We start from the raw sequence: 17,811 nt of genomic DNA on the forward strand, positions 1-17,811 counted from the left end.
TTTTTTTTTTAGATATTACAGCATCTATATAGACAGCTCTGTTATTTCATGAGTTTTCTGTTATTTTACCTTCTTACATTCTTGTTCTCACAGCAATGCAATGATTGTATCTATTTTTTTATTTAATACTACTATACATTTGAGGGTCCTTTTGGAAGCATTTTCACATCCACACAAGCACATCCTACTTATTCTCTAATCTTTAATTTGCAAACATTTGCATATTTTTCTGCAACTTGTTTTTCCCTCATTCCCCTTTTGATTATGTTTCCTTGCCTATAGTGTGGGTTATCCCTCATTTTTTGTCCTTCATATATTGCCGGCATCTCAGAAAGGTACTCAACATCAAGAACTTTCTTTTCAAACTCTAAATTTTTATTTATGTTTTCTTCTAAATCACAATTTTGTCTTATTTTGATGACAGTGTATCATGGTACTGAGATTTCCAAAGTATATTTTATGACATCAAATTCTTGACATATTTATGGGAGACACACACAAACATATGTATCTGTATCTTCATGAACAAATGGATTTGAAAAGCATTTTACTAAGCAGAATTAAACAGCTTTGTTTATTGCAAAATACATAAGTCCTTTAACTAAGAAAATGCAAATTTCAGATTCACAGAAAAACACATTTATGTTTCCTAAACCTGTTAAGCCACAGAGACCTATGTTTGTGGAGAAAACTGTTTTCTCTAAAAACCTTTCGTGAACTTTACCTAGCAGTTAAGGACATAGCTCAGAAGTCAAGCAAATAGGAAGTCAAATCCTAACTCCAAAATACCTTTGGTCATTTTATTTGCTTTATCACTACTGATAAAAAAATAACAACATTCATTACACTCCAGTTTTGTACTCAGAACTTTGCTACACAGCCTGTGCATAAATTTATTTCAAACACTGGAACAATATTGGTGTTGGCATTACCTACATTCTGTAAGTGATGACATGAAGGTTTTAAGTTTAGTGCCAAGGCTCATGGAGCTTCTCATCAGAATCTAGGGCTAGTAACTAGTTGTTTAGCTTGAATCACATGAAGCTGGCATGTGTCTTAATTTAGGTGTGTGCATGCTGCTGGGTGTCTATGTGTGCAGCAGGTGTATGTGACTGTAATCATGTGAGGGGAGGCTACAGAATAACGCAGGTGGTGTCCTCAATCATTTTCCATCATATTCCTTTCTGATAGGATCTCTCATTGAACCTGGTTATCTCAGTTTTTCAGACAGGCCATTTGGTCAGCAAGAATCAGTAATCAGCCTGTTTCTGCCATCACCCCCAGCACTGCTATTATAGTATGCATGGCCATGCTGAGCTTCTTTTGTAGATGGTGACAATCCAAACTCAGGTCTCCAGGGTTGCATAGCAAATGCCTTACAGAATGAGCCATTTCCCAAGTCCCAAAACTCCCACTTTGGAGAGCCAGAGAAGGTCATATACAGGAAATTTAACAGGGCTCTTTTTCTACAGTTGAAATCCCTTGGTTTTCTAGAACAGCAAACATTCATCTGTTGTGATTGCTTAATATCTGTCTATTCCCTTGACCAGGAGTTACCTGTCATTCCCCTTCATGTTCTTTAATACTCTGTGGTCTCTTGAGAATATTCTAAGTGAACCTCAAATCTATAAGAAGTTAGAACTTCAAGGGAATATAAAAATTACCTATCATGAATTAATTATCTTACAGAGAATGCAAACTACTTATAAAACTCTTTCAAAACTTTCCCTGTTATAGGAAAATATGGGAACAGTATATATAAATGTAGTCAAAGCTGAGTACACTGTGTCGTTCCCACCAGTGCAGACTTCCTCTTTATTCTTGTCATTTTTCTACTAGGTACTTTATATAAATACATCCATCCCTCCTTGATTCATGTGCATGTATGTTTCTGCATGTATGTGGTCAATTACATGATCCTATGGGAGATATTTTTCATTCGAACCACAGCAATATCTCCTTGACAGGAGGTTAATGGCCACATCATAATGCAAAATGCCTTTAGTGCAACTTCGAAAATTCCCATAATCTATAACAGCCTCAAAAATGTTCAAAATCTTCAAGTTTCTTCTAGACTCAATGCATCTTTTAACTGTGACACCCCTGTTTAATTAATAAAAAAAAACAAATTACATACTTCCAGCCTACAGTAGCACACACTATCCATTCCCATTCCGAAGAAGAGGAAACACTAGACTGAAAGAAGAGCAAAACCAACAGGGACAACTACATAGCTTCCCAAATACATAGCTTCCGGTCAATGGGTTTTAGAAGGCTCTACACCTCCACCTTTGCTGTCTGTAGCATACTTCTCTCTCTTGAGCTGGATCTGCTCTCTGTATACTGACTTTCTTGACATGTGTCCCACAATTCCACTGCAGCCCAGGCTCTGCCCTCACAACTTCACACAATGACCTCTCATGGCATTCTTGACTCTAGACTTAGTACACAGAGGCTACCCTTACTCATTTTCTGAGTGCAGGGATTCCACGAGCCCCTCACTCAAATCTTGTATCTTCTCCCACATTTTCTCACTTGGAAAGGATGTCAGGACATAAAGAAGAATATGGGAAAAAAAGAGGAAAATAGAGAAAGGCAGAGGGGTTAGGAAAAAGGCAGATGAGGAAAAAGAAATGGAAAAGAACACAAATTCACAATCTATATTTCAGAGACCATGTGTTGTAACATGTTGGTGAATATTGTCTTCTTTTCTCAATAGGTATGTGGTAAATATAACTATTTTTCTACAACTTGTATTTAATGTAATTTTAACCTGATGTTATCAATTAAATGTGTAAAAAACAGTGATATTCTTCCTTAATAGAGTTAGATTTTATAATATAACATTATATTTTATAAAAAAGAAATACTTTATTGCTTTATTATAAAAGTTTTTTAAATATATTTGTTTGTTTGTTTATTTATTTATTTATTTATTTATTTATTTATTATGTATACAATATTCTGTCTGTGTGTATGCCTACAGGCCAGAAGAGGGCACCAGACCCCACCACAGATGTTTGTGAGCATCCATGTGGTTGCTGGGAATTGAACTCAGGACCTTTGGAAGACAAGGCAATGCTCTTAACCTCTGAACCATCTCTCCAGCCCCCTATTATAAAAGTTTTAACAAAATCTTTAGACCAGTTATAGTTTTTCTGCTTCAATATGACCAATTTGGAAAAATATACAGTGCTTAATCCCTTTAAAACTTAAATCATTCAACTAATTTTAAAGTTTTGAAAGAAGAAACTATGTTCCTTTTTAAAAAAAAATGTCTCTCCATAGCTGCATAAGTAGGATACATTCTAAATCATTGCTAAACATACTATCATGTTATTCTTTAGAAAGCTGATTGCTGTATACACATCTCAGAAAAATCACAAGATTCACTTCTCTTTTATTTACTGCAATAAGACATTCCTTGTTTCCTCTCCTCCCTAAGGTACCTACAGCAAGAATCCATGCATGGAAGATTTTGGTACACACAGTGTGCACATCAACTTCAGCACTAAAAAGATACTGTTTTGCAGACATTTTTTTTTTTTGTTTTTGGAATAGTATGATTCGGGTTAATTACTGTCATCATCCTTCAAACCCTTGGCATAGCTTCTGTTTGGATAAGCAAATTTAGCATTGGTGTTAAGCCAAAAAATTAATTCTTAATGTAACTGGACATAAAATGCTATGGAATCCAACTGTTAAAAGGGAATTAAGTCTTCCTAATTAGATTTAACTAACAAAAACCAATCATTTATTGGACACCAGAGAGAAAGTATTTCTTTTTCATAAAAAAATGTTTACTTTCCCATAAAACTATTTCATAGGATTCTGAAAGTTTGCTGTAAATAGCAGGCTTCATTTGAGGCTTTCAAAAAAGTAAACTATTTTATTCTGGTAAAACATCTAAAAATGATTATTGTTCTATTTATCTGAAAATCTCATGAAAACTTGAGTAACACACATCTATGTATTTTTGCATGAAGGGAGTAAGGTTCTGAAATGTCTTTCCCTGCACTAGTCACATACTAGTGACTGTTAAGTACAGACAATGATGGATGAGTGATGAGCAAAGTCTGGAGGGAAGCTAAAAAGAAATAGTCTAGAGGGTAAGATGGCATTCTACTTTGTTTTAGTCAAAGGTATTGTGACAGATTTAAGGAAATCAGCATCGCATACCTTGTACATGCAAAAAAAAGAAAAAAAAAAGAGTTAAAACATTTTAGCTTTTATTAGGAAACAGAGCCAGCATCACCCTGTGAAATCAACAGTTCTATTTTGGTTATGTAAGTTGTGAGTATTTCTCTGACATTTAAAAAGGGGACTAAGAATGTCAATGTCATCTAATCAGAGGAGTGAGCAATACTAGGGACCTGTATTTGGAATAATTACACCTAGAGGACATAGATAAAGGCATAGAACTGGATGATGAGACTTAAACATCAGTACAGATGCAGCCCACAACAAAAAGGGCAATTCAAGGTCATCATGACCTTATAAAGACAGAGACATATAGTATATGCGTAGAGTTCCACCCCTCCATATTTGTAATATCCACACACCCTTGGCACACCTTATTCTTTCAAAAAGCACTAAGTTGAATGACTATTACTATATGAAGTTTAACCTTATACAGCTCTGAGCTATTGGATATTGAAGTACTTGTTTCCCTGTAACCTTGATCACTTCTCATCAGTTATCACTATTGGCTGTTCCCTGTTCTTCTAACCATTTATCTTTGGATCCCCTTTGTCCTAGAATTTCCTATTGTCAACCTTTTGCTTGAGTAACTGCAGCGAGAAAATTGGGAAAGACAACAATAATTAGTACAATTTGTTCAATTTCTTGTTTCAGTTGTCTTTAATATAAAATAAGAATCACAATATAATACACAAAATCCAATTGTATATAATATATGTCAATTTTGTACTGCTTCACCTACCTACCTATTCTTTCTCCTTTGTTTTCTCTCTCTGCCTCCCCTTGTCTTCTGAAGTAGAGCCAATCAGGGCCAAAAACAAATCCATATTTATATTTCTATGTCACTTATCTATACCTGGTAAGTATTCTAGACCATTGAGGAATTCATAGGTCTCAAGCTCATTTTTAGATTATAGGAAATTGGAATTGTTTTTCAGAAATCCAATTATATTTGCTTAATGCTACTGGAATTTGCTAAAGGGAGCTGACAATCTAATGAAGATATGTTTTTTCAAACTAAGTCAGAGCCATCTTACTTCAAAAATTACATGTATTCAGTTTAGAATAAGAAACTAGCAAGGACATTTTATGTCCATTTTAATAACTGTATCCTTTTTCTAAGATGGATTGTGAAAGCTAAAACAAAGTAAGTTGTTGATAGTATTCTGTGAGACTGGTGTCATTTTAATACTTACCTATGATTTTATCTCAAGATTTGGTCTTTCTGTGTAGTTCTGGAGTTAACTAACCTGATTTACTTTTATAAATGAGATGGAGAGGAAGCTTATAAATGATTTTATGTGACAAAATATAACTACAATGAGAAAGTAGATGAGTTGGATCCCAGAATATCCTGGGATACCATTTGTTTTCCCCATTTCCCCAAAAATGTAATGTACTGAAAAAAATGAGATCTGATAATGAAAAACTCCATAAAAAAATTCTTACTGAAACATTACAATGATGTTCTTTTCTAGAAAGACCACCGGTCAAGAAAAAAACCAAGAACATAGTCTTAAAAATAACAGTATTAGGCCACCAAGAAGCTCAGTTGGGAAAACAGCTTCCTGGAGAAGCCTGATGACCTAAATTTGGTACTGTGAAGCTATGATGGAAAAGAGAACCAGATCCCAAAAGCTGTTCTCTCACTACCACACGGATGCCATGGGGTATGCAGCCACTCCTCCATATACACACTACAGTCATTATTTTACCAAGTTTCACATATGCATGTGGTTATTATTATGAATATCAGTAAATCAGAATAAGTTCTGTAAACCTGTCTTATATCATATAATTTGTCTATATGCATAAAAACTCCTAATTCTCAAACCTACCCTGTTAGGAAGTTAGTAATTTCCTTTACTCGACAGTTAAAAGATAGATATTGCGTGGTTAAGGCCAGACAAACCAAGGTTACATACGTAGAACTAGCTGGGATAGAAGTTCAAGTATTTGTTAGTAAATTCCCTGGTAAGGCAAATATCCCAGAGCTAAGCAAATTCTCCACCCCCATATGATAATGCTCAAATTGCTAAAATTTCTGATTTCCTACATATTAAAACGACTTAGATTTGGAGATCTTCAATGACACATGTATGAATTCTAGGCAAAGATTTTTTTATGAAATTTTTTTAATTAAAAATTTCTGCCTCCTCCCCTCCTCCCTTTTCCCTCCCCCTGCTTCCCCTCTCCTCCTCTTCCCCCACTACTCTCCCCCTCCCCCAACTTCTTTCCCCCTCCCTCTCCAGTCTGAAGAGCAGTCAGGGTTCCCTGCCCTGTGGGAAGTCCAAGGTCCTCCCCCTCCATCCAGGTCTAGGAAGGTGAACATACAAACAGACTAGGCTCCCACAAAGCAGTACATGCAGTAGAATCAAAACCCAGTGCCATTGTCCTTTGCTTCTCAGCAGCCCTCATTGTCCACCATATTCAGTGAGTCCGGTTTTATCCCATGCTTTTTCAGTCCCAGTCCAGCTGGCCTTGTTGAGCTCCCAATAGATCAGCCCCACCGTCTCAGTGGGTGGGTGCCCCCCTTGCGGTCTTGACTTCCTTGTTCATGTTCTCCCTGCTTCTGTTCCTCATTTGGACCTTGGGAGCTCAGTCCAGTGCTCCAATGTGGGTCTCTGTCTCTATCTCCATCCATCACCAGATGAAGGTTCTATGGTAATATGCAAAATATTCTTTAGTATGGCTATAGGTTCGGGCCATTTACTTCTAGGGCTAATTACTGATTTAGCCTACCCTTTCTAGAGAAGAATTTTATTGAACTCTACTAATTTAGTAAAACATGGTTGGGAGCACAGTTTAGAAAAATGACAATTCAATTTCAGGCTTTCTTCCCAAGGCTCTAATAATATTTAAATTTAAATATTTGTGATGTCTGGTGTACTTTCACATGCATTGTACAAACAGTAGAGCAGAATGAGCTCAAAAAGTAAAGAGAATAGACAAACATACTCATAGTTTGCAGAAGGGAAATTACCACCCGAAGAGGATTCATGACTTGTTTGATATCCAGGTTGTCACTGAGAAGGATGGAGCGTGGGTGAGAGAAAGGACTCTTAAACCATTTGGGAAAAGGATACTTCAACCTCCATGTTCGATCACAAAATGTGAGATGCAGAGGACTGTACTATTGGCACAATTGCTTGGTCATGTGACTTTAAAGATGATTAGAGAAAGCCAGAGTAGTACTTTTGGGAAAAAAAAAGGGAAATATGGCCTGGACTATGAGACATGGCTAGGTTAGAACAGGTGCCAGGTCATTTTTGCAGGGACATCATGTTGAATGTTAAGTAGGATTTTAGCTATTATTTGTTGGGGTGTTTTAGATAATTGAAATTTATGTTTTGTAATGAGAAAGGGGTTGCATTCCCGGCACCCGGCTAGCTTAATCCCCCAAAATAATCACATGGAAATTGTATTAATTAAACACTGCCTGGCCCATTTTCTCCAGCCCCTTAGTGGCTAACTCTCACATATTAGTTTAACCCATCTCCATTAATGTGTATCGCCACTTAACTGTGGCTCACCTGCATGAGTCTAACCAGCATCCGTCTAGGAGAGAGGAGCCATGGTGTCTGCCTGTCTCTGCTTGCTTTCTCCCAGAATTCTGTTCTGTCTTCCTCACCTATCAGAGGGCTGCCCTATCCAAAGGCCAAGGCAGTATCTTTATTCAACCAATGAAAGCAACGCATAAACAGAAGAACCCCCTACACCAATGTTTGTCTTATATTCTAAGGTGGCTAACGTACTCCTATATACAGGTATTTATTTATCTATCAACCATCTATCTTCTAACTCTTTCTGTAAGAAAATATTTTAGCGTTGATATTTATAATCTAACAGCCCTAAACTGAAAGTCTCAGAAACTCTTGCTACAAAAAGATGTATTTCATTTCTAGAAAAACAATCTTCCTTTGCCATCTTTCAGATTGATAATTTGACAAGAAGTTCAATTACGTTCTTAGAATTCTGCCATCTTTCTTATGGTGAAGTGAGGGCCTACATCTATCAGCCTCTCTTTAAGCCTGATGTCTTATTTTTAGTCTGTTACAGTAAAATACTTCAGATAGAAAAAAATCTCCAGGAGCAAGGAAAGCGCGGGGCTTGTGTGGGGAAGGTGGATTTAAACAGTAGCAAATCCAACAACTTCAATATGATATCTTGTTCATATTTCACTGTAAATCAAATAAGAAACCTAAAATTTATATTCTGCATGCTTTTATATCTGTCTTTCCAATGACAGACAATATACATATATTTTACATATAATATTACAATATACATATAATTTACGTAGTATTTAAAATAAGTGGAAAAAGGATACATCCACTCAAAAATTTTCCAATTCATACCACCCCGCTGATTCCCAGGAGTACTGTTTCCACTGCATCTGCGAACAAAGCTTTACTGAGGGCTTGGTCTATTTGGCATGTACTACCAAAGGGGCAAAGATAAATAAAGTGGACTCTGTCTTTCTCATGATGCATCAAATATTATAATACTTCCACAAATGGAATGTTTATAACATGCAAAGTAGTAAAGTGGTAGTAAAAACCATAAACAATTATTGTCCACTAGATTATATCTGAAAGAAAAATATTGTAGGCAATGACTGGGGACAGAAATGAAATAAATCATTCTCATACTGTAATAAGCTGGCTTCATATTCTATGACCATTGTGTCCAGGAAAATTATAAAGTGAGTTAATAAATATGACTTTCTGTAGGAAATGCTGAGACATAGGGTTACAAACAGTAAAACTTGAGATAGCTACTTAGTTTTACATTTTACAATGCTATTCAGGAAGTTGTAAGAACCTGATTGCAATAGTATGGTGGGCATGAGAAAGCAGCCCTAGTACAAGATATGATGGGATATCTCCCTTCCTGAATATTAGACCAACGTTGGATTTCCAACTTCTCTGGAGTCTAAATAAAAGGACCAATCCACTCTCTGATTCGAAATTTCAAATTCTAGAATTACAGTTATAAAATTAGTAGATAAGACCAAGTTGCTTTGTCTTAAAAGATACACAAATAATTTATCCTTTGTCTTTTTAATATTTACTCTCCTCCAATATGCAGTACTATATTTTAGATACTTAATATATCTATAGCTTGGTCCATGTGGGTTTATACTTTGTATTATTAATAAAAATGTATGTAGGATGGTTGTTGGACTCCTTGTGTCTAGAATGTACAAATCATTTAATTAATAAAAAAGTACATGTGATGATTGTTAGACTAGCTTTCTAGACCTGAAGAGAATCTTTAAATCATCTAAACTCTTATTTTGTACACACACACAAACAGGCAGTGAAGCATTAAATCTGCATTTAAAAAAAAAAACCAAGAGCTTGTTTTATATCCAACGCATACCATTGGCTTCTTTACTTTAGAAAGAAAGAAACTCAGTGCCAATCTTAAACAGAAGGAATGAAGAAAAAATGTATAGCAAGATATATGGTGATCTGTGGGCAGATTATATCTTAAGTTTATTTTCTATTGGTCTCATTACCTTTTTCTTGTCTGCTGAAGATCTGAAGCAAATTAGTGAGGATTTTGGTTTTGTACTTGAGTTTCTGGTATGTTTCCATGTGGACCATGCTGCCACTTTCTATAAAAATAATGAGACCGGTCAGGGGCAAAAGTGAGTCACTAATACATGAGTACAAAAAGCAAGTATTTCCATTTCATAGGTTACAAAACCTCAAGAGTTTCGCTCAGCGTCTCTAGATTTCTCAGTGGAAGATAACCTTCTTTAAGACCAAAAAAAAAGAGTACAAACCACTCTTATTTCAGCTTATTTTCACTCATTCAAAATGAATCAAAATTTCAAAGAAAATTCAAACAATATTTATATCTACATTCTTTGTTAATTTTTTGAAGTGCCTAGTGCCATCATTATTTGTTGTCTTTTTAAAATCTATTATTATTGTTTTATACATATGCATAAAATTATACTAAATATTTTTATTTTGAGTACATCTTATAAGTAAAGATATTTGTACATTATTTCTTCAGATATATCCCTTTTATAGCCTATGAATTAATTAACAGAGCCTCATATTAGCAATTCTGCAAACACTTTGAGGAAAGCATATGGTTTTGTTTTTAGATAAGTCTTCTAACAATTCTGATACTTAAGTTAATAAGCTCATCTCAGACATTATGAACCCAAAATTCTTTTGCATATAAAGCAAAAATATTGTCTGTCTCAGAAGCTTGCTAGAAATAAAGAAACTTGGGAAAAATTAGAACATGTAAGCACAGGCAAATTCATCACCATTTTTGTTCCCTTCAAAAAAAATTGCATCATCATTTTTCAATATGAATAATATTAAATTTTAAGTTGGGAATAAGAGATATAGAGTTTTTGTTTTTACAAGTAGCATGTACCAATATACCACTACTTGAAACATAACTCAAATCTCTTATACAGAATTCACTGTGGCACATGCATTTACTCACTTAGAATGTATAATGAAAGCGCAACCACATGCGCTTGTCACAAGCATGAAATTAGAAGAACCCTGGCTGTCTATAAACATTCACTGAAGCTTATCTGAGAGGAGAATGCAAGCATCCAATCTTTTTCCAGGTGAACTTTGATTAATCTGATTAAACAGAGAAAAAAAGAGGACAGGAAGTTTTGAGTCAGTGCTAAGTGGACCCCATCATCCCAGCCCCACAAAACCGCCCTCTCCCTGCCCTTTTAAAGAACTGCAAGAGACTCTGTAGGTACCTTGTTTTACAAAAGGTGCAGAGACCCTAACGATTTTTCAAAACGCTGCTTGAACATCCACCTCAGACAAGGGGTTATCAGGAGGTAGATGTCAGTCCCACTGTGCATAGTCCTGGCCCCAATCACATGATACTTCTGGCCCCAATTTATGGTCCCACCCTTGCACAGGAGCAGGACAACGCCAGAGGAAGCACGTGGAGCTGTGTCTAAATGCTGCTTGAAGGCGTGGTCAGATAATAACCTAAGATGAATACTCAAAATATTCCACAGATTTCCTAGGCCTTATCCCATCTGATTTTCTTGGTCTGGCAACTTGTGCAAACGAACCCGTATGCTCACTTACGTTCCTTTAACTAGTTAACTTTACAAAGGAATTTGCTAAACAACTGAGAGGAATTTCTGAAGGCCTCCCTTTGACACTTGTGCCTGAAGAATATTAAACAAGATCCTTAGCCTCCAACCTTACACATGCAAATACTAGCGATCATTTTTTAAATTGACACATAGGAAATTGAGAATAATAGCTAAATTACCAAGGCAGTAATCAACATGTCCTATTTTCTCACATCAAACGATTAGGACAAGTCTCATTGGCAAAGGTGCAACTCTAAGAGGCTAAATTAATGAATATCCATCACCATGTGAGAATTAAGGTTGATGACTATAGCTGTATATGAGGAATTGTGAGGTGGTGCCCAACTCAGCAGATTCAGTTTGTGTTCAGTGTTTATAGATCTTATTTTGAAGCTCCCAGTGCATCAATAGCTTAGTCCATCACCCAGAAATATAAAGTGATGCTGCCTCTTTGTATTTTGCCTCCTCCCACTCAACCTGCATCTCAAGATGACTACCTTTTGGGTGATATGTGACCTCTTGAAGCTCTAACTTAAGTGAATTAGAGTTTCAATCATGAAGAAATCAAACTGTGTAAATATAAGAAAAATGTGTAGACATCAGTGTGGCATATATATGGGACTTTTACTCATTTCCATGTTGTTATGGTAGTCCTGACTCATAGATTGGGGGGGCTGGTATTGAATAAAGTGAGGAAGAATATTTGGAAAAAAAGCCAGCCTTATTATATAATATTATTATATAATCCCAAATTCCTCTTCTCTCAAACCCAGCCTTTGCAATGCCCTCAATTATTCTATGCCCATACCATCATTTTGTCTTCAAACCTTGGAGACCCACATCTCTTCATTCTTTTCTTCATCCTCCAAGGATAAACTGAAATGCCTATATACCTGTACTCATTGGTCCCCTGAACTGTTCTCTCAATACTTCCCTCAATTGACTGATTTGTCAATCAAATTTATCTGTCCTTTTTTTACTCTTAATGAGATTGTTCTGCATGACAGCCTGAATCACTCCAAAAGACAGTTATCTAGGAACTACATTTAGAAAGGTACCTTTCTCCTACTGTTTGAATTAAAGCAATATATTCTGTCTTAGTTAAGGTTTTTATTGTGGGGAAGAGACATCATGACCACGGCAACTCTTAAAATGAAAATATTTAATTGAGGGGGCTCAGTTTCAGAATTCAGTCCATTCTCATCATAGTGAGAATCATGGTATCAGGCAGAAAGATACAGTATTGGACAAATAGCTGAGAGTCCTATATCTTGCAACCAACAGGAAGTCAACTGTTGTTGGGGTTTCTGTTCTGCCCAGTTTCCACAATCTTTAAGTCCCAAAGAAATCACATAGAGGACTACATTAACTATTAACTCATTGGCCCATTAGCTCAGGCTTCCTATTAACTCTTATAACTTATATTACCCCATTATTCCTGTCTATGCTAGCCACATGGCTCGGTATCTTTTTTAGTGAGGCAGTCACGTCTTGCTTCTCCTGTGGTGGGTCACAACTACAAAGGAATGAGCTTCCTCCTTACCAGAATTCTTCTGTTCTCATTGACCCACCTCTGCTTCCTGTCTGGTTGTCCCGCCCATACTTCCTACATGGCTATTGTCTATTCAGCATTTATTTAAGATATAATTGACAGAATACAGACCAATGTCTCACAGCAGTCAACTTTCTGAAAGTCACACTGAAAGAAGCTTAAGCAAAAGAAACCTTAAAGTCCACCCCAGTAGAGACATACTTCCTCCAACAAGGCTGCACCTCCTAAGAGTGCCACTGCTTTTGGGGACCATTTTTTTTCTAAACCACTATACACTTCTTTCCTTCCTGTCTTGAAATGTTTTATCTATCCCATTATTAAAATAAAAGCTGCATGATATCATTCTCTCTTATTAAGCTACTAGCTCTCATCCAATTGATTCCTTTCCACCTCTATCTAGTGTACAGTATTAAATGATTAGTACAGATAATTGATTAAAATAATTGACAACGCTCCAATGAGCAGAAACTCTTTGAACAGTGGCTGACAGTTATCTTACCATTATGTACTTCCAGAGCAGAATTATGACATAGAATTAATTAATTAATACACATTCGCAGTTAATTAAAGGCTATCAAAAAATAGATCAATAAAAGCAAGGGAAACCTCTTCATTTCACGTCTGATTATGTCCTTGAGCTGGCTAATCTTGGTTATCAATTTGATTGTATCTGTTTTCAACCAAGAAACAAGCTGCTGAGTGGGTGTGTGTGGTATTTGTTGGAGGGACTGACTACGGGAAGATGCTTCCCTAAAAGACTAGCAATCTGTCCTGGCCTAGGTATAAAGTGATTAAAGAAAATGTTGTTACTGCTTGCCTGCCTGACTACTGGTGAGTCCTTCAACTCTATGGTTGCTACAGCTGCTTCCATGCTCTTCTGACATCAGAAGACTGATTTTTCAAGTTTCCACCATGGACTGAAGACTTGTAGCTCTCCACACATCCTCCAGATATTTGTTGCCAGATTGAGATTGCTGAGGCATCAGTTGCATGGACCGAGCAGCCACTGGATTCTCCATTTCTCCACCTTACAGATGGACATTGTGGACTATTCATGCAGTGCAAACCAATCAAACACATCTCTTTGTAACTGCAAGCATAGACATTTATTCTATTGGTCTTTTATCATAGGTATAGGCAGATTTGTTTTAAATATGCAATCCGCTATGTGCTTTAAAGTGCCTAATCATGCCAAGAGAAATGTAATTGAAAAAGGCACAAATTATGACTAACAACATTTAGATCTTATACTAAATTGACAGCCCAATTTGTATTTAAAAATTCTTTACAATTATATACTATCCCATCTATCATATTTCTAGAGACAGGGCTTTGTCAAATTATTTTTTACTTCCAGTAATAAGTTTGAAGTCAAATGTCTTTATGATGTTAGTTATGCTATCACAGTGAAAATGCCAGAAAAATCCAGGGATTGGAAAATAAATGTATTTTGTATTATTATAAACATTATACCTGTCAAGCTATAGATGACAAATAATAGCATAATCACAAAGTAAATTTTTGTTATTCTGGATTCCTAATATTTTTTCATCATATGATTTTCTTATATTACAAATTTTCTGAGGCTTGCTTCCTTCTGAGTCCTTGATTTGTATGTGAATGCCCTCTTCTTGTGTTTTCCAATGTGTTCTCTGATATAAGAACTAGCTAGAAATATGCCTCAGTCATATTTCTATTTGACTATTTGAGTCTGGGCAACTGGAAAACAAAAGAGTAGTCTCTGCTTACAAAATGGCACCCATACATTTGGTCTGGGTGCTTCTATGCCCGCTCTCTATTAGGAGGAAAGTAGCTGAGAGCATGCTTGCCACTCAGCACCCCCACCTGGGAAAGCCATTCGATCAGGTCTGCTAGGCCTGCATAGGCAAGAAAGCTTGATGAATTCCTGTAGCCATACATGGAGACATTTCCAGGAAATGCAGCTCGCTGCATGACAGATTTAGCTTTTACTCAGATATATGTACTGCATGGTGCTTCCCAGAGTTGAGATGGTGAACACAGATTCCATTCAGCAGTAACAGAGCTGGCAGTAAATGTCCCTCTGCCATATTGAAAGACCAAAAGGAATGGAGCCAGCATCCAGGGCTGCCATGATCACAATGCTTACCATTTTAAAATGCTCCTTGTCAGAAAAGGATTTCAGATGTGCAGTAGGACACATTCAGACATAAAAGACATCTAAATAAGATACAGTGTGTTTCAAAAATGTACATAGGCTTGGGAAGGAGAAGAAAAAGAGTAGAGACAGTTAAAAAGAAATAGTTTAAAAAAACAAAATAAAGTCTTTAAAGAGACATTAATAGTAATAAAGTACAGACAGTCATAGATAAAAGGAGTAAAGAAAAATAAATCACATGAAGATGGAAAATACAAAGAGAGTCTGGATTATGCATATTATTGTGTTTTCTTTGAATTTTTTGACTGCAGAGAGACATTTGTTTCTTAGGGTTGCTAAGAAAGGTATCTTGACTTCAAAATTTGATCTAAGAGCATGTTGCTTTGGAAAAGAGGTTCAGCTTTTGTTTTCACAGAAGATGAGAACCTGTGAATTGCTTCCAGACTAATGTGGTTTGATGGAAAAAGACCCTCCTAAAATGTCTCCATGAAAACTAAAACTTCTTTGCCCAACAAAAAGCAGGAAGCAGTTTAGAGAAAACTACACCTAAATTCCCAAAATGATTTTTTATAAATGTTTGTTTTCATTTAAAAGCAGTTTGGTATAGATCGTTGAAGAAACTCGTTATGTAATTTGCCTTCAATATGACAAGGGTAGCCTTTTGGGCAAGAAACTGCTCTAGCCTGTACTGCTTGATGGAATGCTGTATGAACTGGAAATGTAGGACCCACAGAAAAATGACTGCTAAAGTTGCCTAAAGAAGGTGAGACAGTCAGTCCTTCAGGGTTCCTGATTCACAGAAGAAACTGCCAGACATTCTGCAGGACACAGAAGAAAGCAATTGATGAATGTTATGAGTACAAGGCAGAATAGATCTTCAAATTTCCTGCTTCATAGAAAAGTGTGCTAGATACTATAGGCCTGTAGGCTAAAGATGAATGCCCCAACATTAGAGAAAAACTTTGGGTGAATGTCCGGGCAGTGAGATGTCTCTGTCATTTTTCTAGAAGTTTGGAAGTTGCTTACAATGTACTTCCTGTTTACTTAGGTAATATTTTATCCTTCTGGGGTCTTTGATGGAGTTGAAGACAATTATAGTTTTCTTTTCCTTAGTTATGATAAAAGATAAATTAGATATGAAACTTTAGACTCACAAAGATAAAATAGCCAATAGTATATTTTCTCTAATTTTTCCAGATACAAATAAACTAAATATTGTAACTGCAGTTCTGGCTTGAATCTATTATTATATGTAATTTTACTATGTTAAATTAAAACCTTTCTAGACAGCAAATGGGAGATGATGTGGTATTCCCCTCTATATGCTTTGAATACATTTTATTGCCATTGATTAATAAAGAAGATGGTTTGGCCTATAGCAGGGAAGAAAATACTCAAACTGGAAAAGATATATATAGAGAGAGTAGGCAGAGTCAGAGAGACACCGTGTAGGTGCCAAAGGAGAAATATGCTCAGAACCTTTACCAGTAAGCCACACCCTCATGACAATATACAGATTAACAAAAGTGGGTTAACTGAAGGTGTCAGAGCTAGCTAGATATATGATGAGTCATTGGCCTAGCAGTGTAGTAATTAATATAATTTCTGTGTGATCATTTGGGTTTGGGCAGCAGGGAACAAACAATGGGCAGTTGGGAACAAACAAGCAGTCTCTGCCTACAGTTCACTTTGTTCATGAGTCTGTTTTCCAGCTTGTATTTTATTTGACAAGATCTCCATTGATGTTGGAGTAGGATCTATCTTAATGAGATGCAAACTTATTAAGCTTTTTTTTCTTTTATTTTATTACTTTAAAAAAATACCAATCCAAATTCCCACTCCCTCCCCTCCTCCCAGTTCCCTTTCACATACCCTTCCACCCTACCCCCTCCAATCCTAAGAGAGGGCAATGCACCTCACCCTGTGGAAAGTCCAAGGCCCTCTCTACTACATCTAGGTTGAGCAAGATATACATCCAAAGAGAATAGGATCCCAAGAAGCCAATAGATGCCATAGAGACTAATCCCAGTGTCACTATCAGTGGCCCCTCAGTCTGCCTCAACTGTAAACCACACTCAGAGGGACTAGTTTGTTCCCATGCTTGTTCACTCCCAGTCCAGTTGAAGTTGGTGACCTAACATTAGCTCAAACAAACTGTCTCAGTGGATGAATCCCTCCTGGTCTTGACTTCCTTGTTCATATTCTCACTTCTTCCGCTCTTCATTGGGACTTTGGGAGCTCATTCCAGTGCTCCGATGTGGGTCATTGCCTCTGTTTACATCTGTTGTTGGACAAAGGTTCTATGGTGATATTTAAGATAATCATCAGTCTGACTATAGGGCAAGGCCAGTTCAGGTACCCTCTCCTCTATTGCTCAGGGTCTTAGCTAGGGTCATCTTTGTGGATTCCTGGGCATTTTTCTAAAGCCAGGTTTCTTGTTTTTGAAAATTATTTCTATATACAGCCACATTCTGAGCTATCAATGTCAATTTATGAATTTTAGGAAAACAAAAACCATAAAATTGTATTAAGACAGTTTGAAGGGCATATTTTCTTTTAGGGAATCATTCCTTGATGTGGGACTCCACTATGCATTCTATGTATACCATTGGTTAATGAAGAATCTGTTTAGGCCTATTGCAAAGCAGAATTGGTCAAGATAGGAATTCCAAGCAGATAGATGTAGAGAGAGACTAGGCAGAGTCAAAGAGAAGTCATGCAGGCACCACAAAAGACAGACTGGATGCTCAATGAAACCTTACTGTAGGCCACAACCACGTGGTGAAAGACAGATTAATAGAAATGGATTAATTTAAG

Source organism: Microtus ochrogaster, chromosome 2 (genome assembly GCF_000317375.1).
Source record: "Microtus ochrogaster isolate Prairie Vole_2 chromosome 2, MicOch1.0, whole genome shotgun sequence".
In the NCBI taxonomy this organism is placed as follows: Eukaryota; Metazoa; Chordata; class Mammalia; order Rodentia; family Cricetidae; genus Microtus; species Microtus ochrogaster.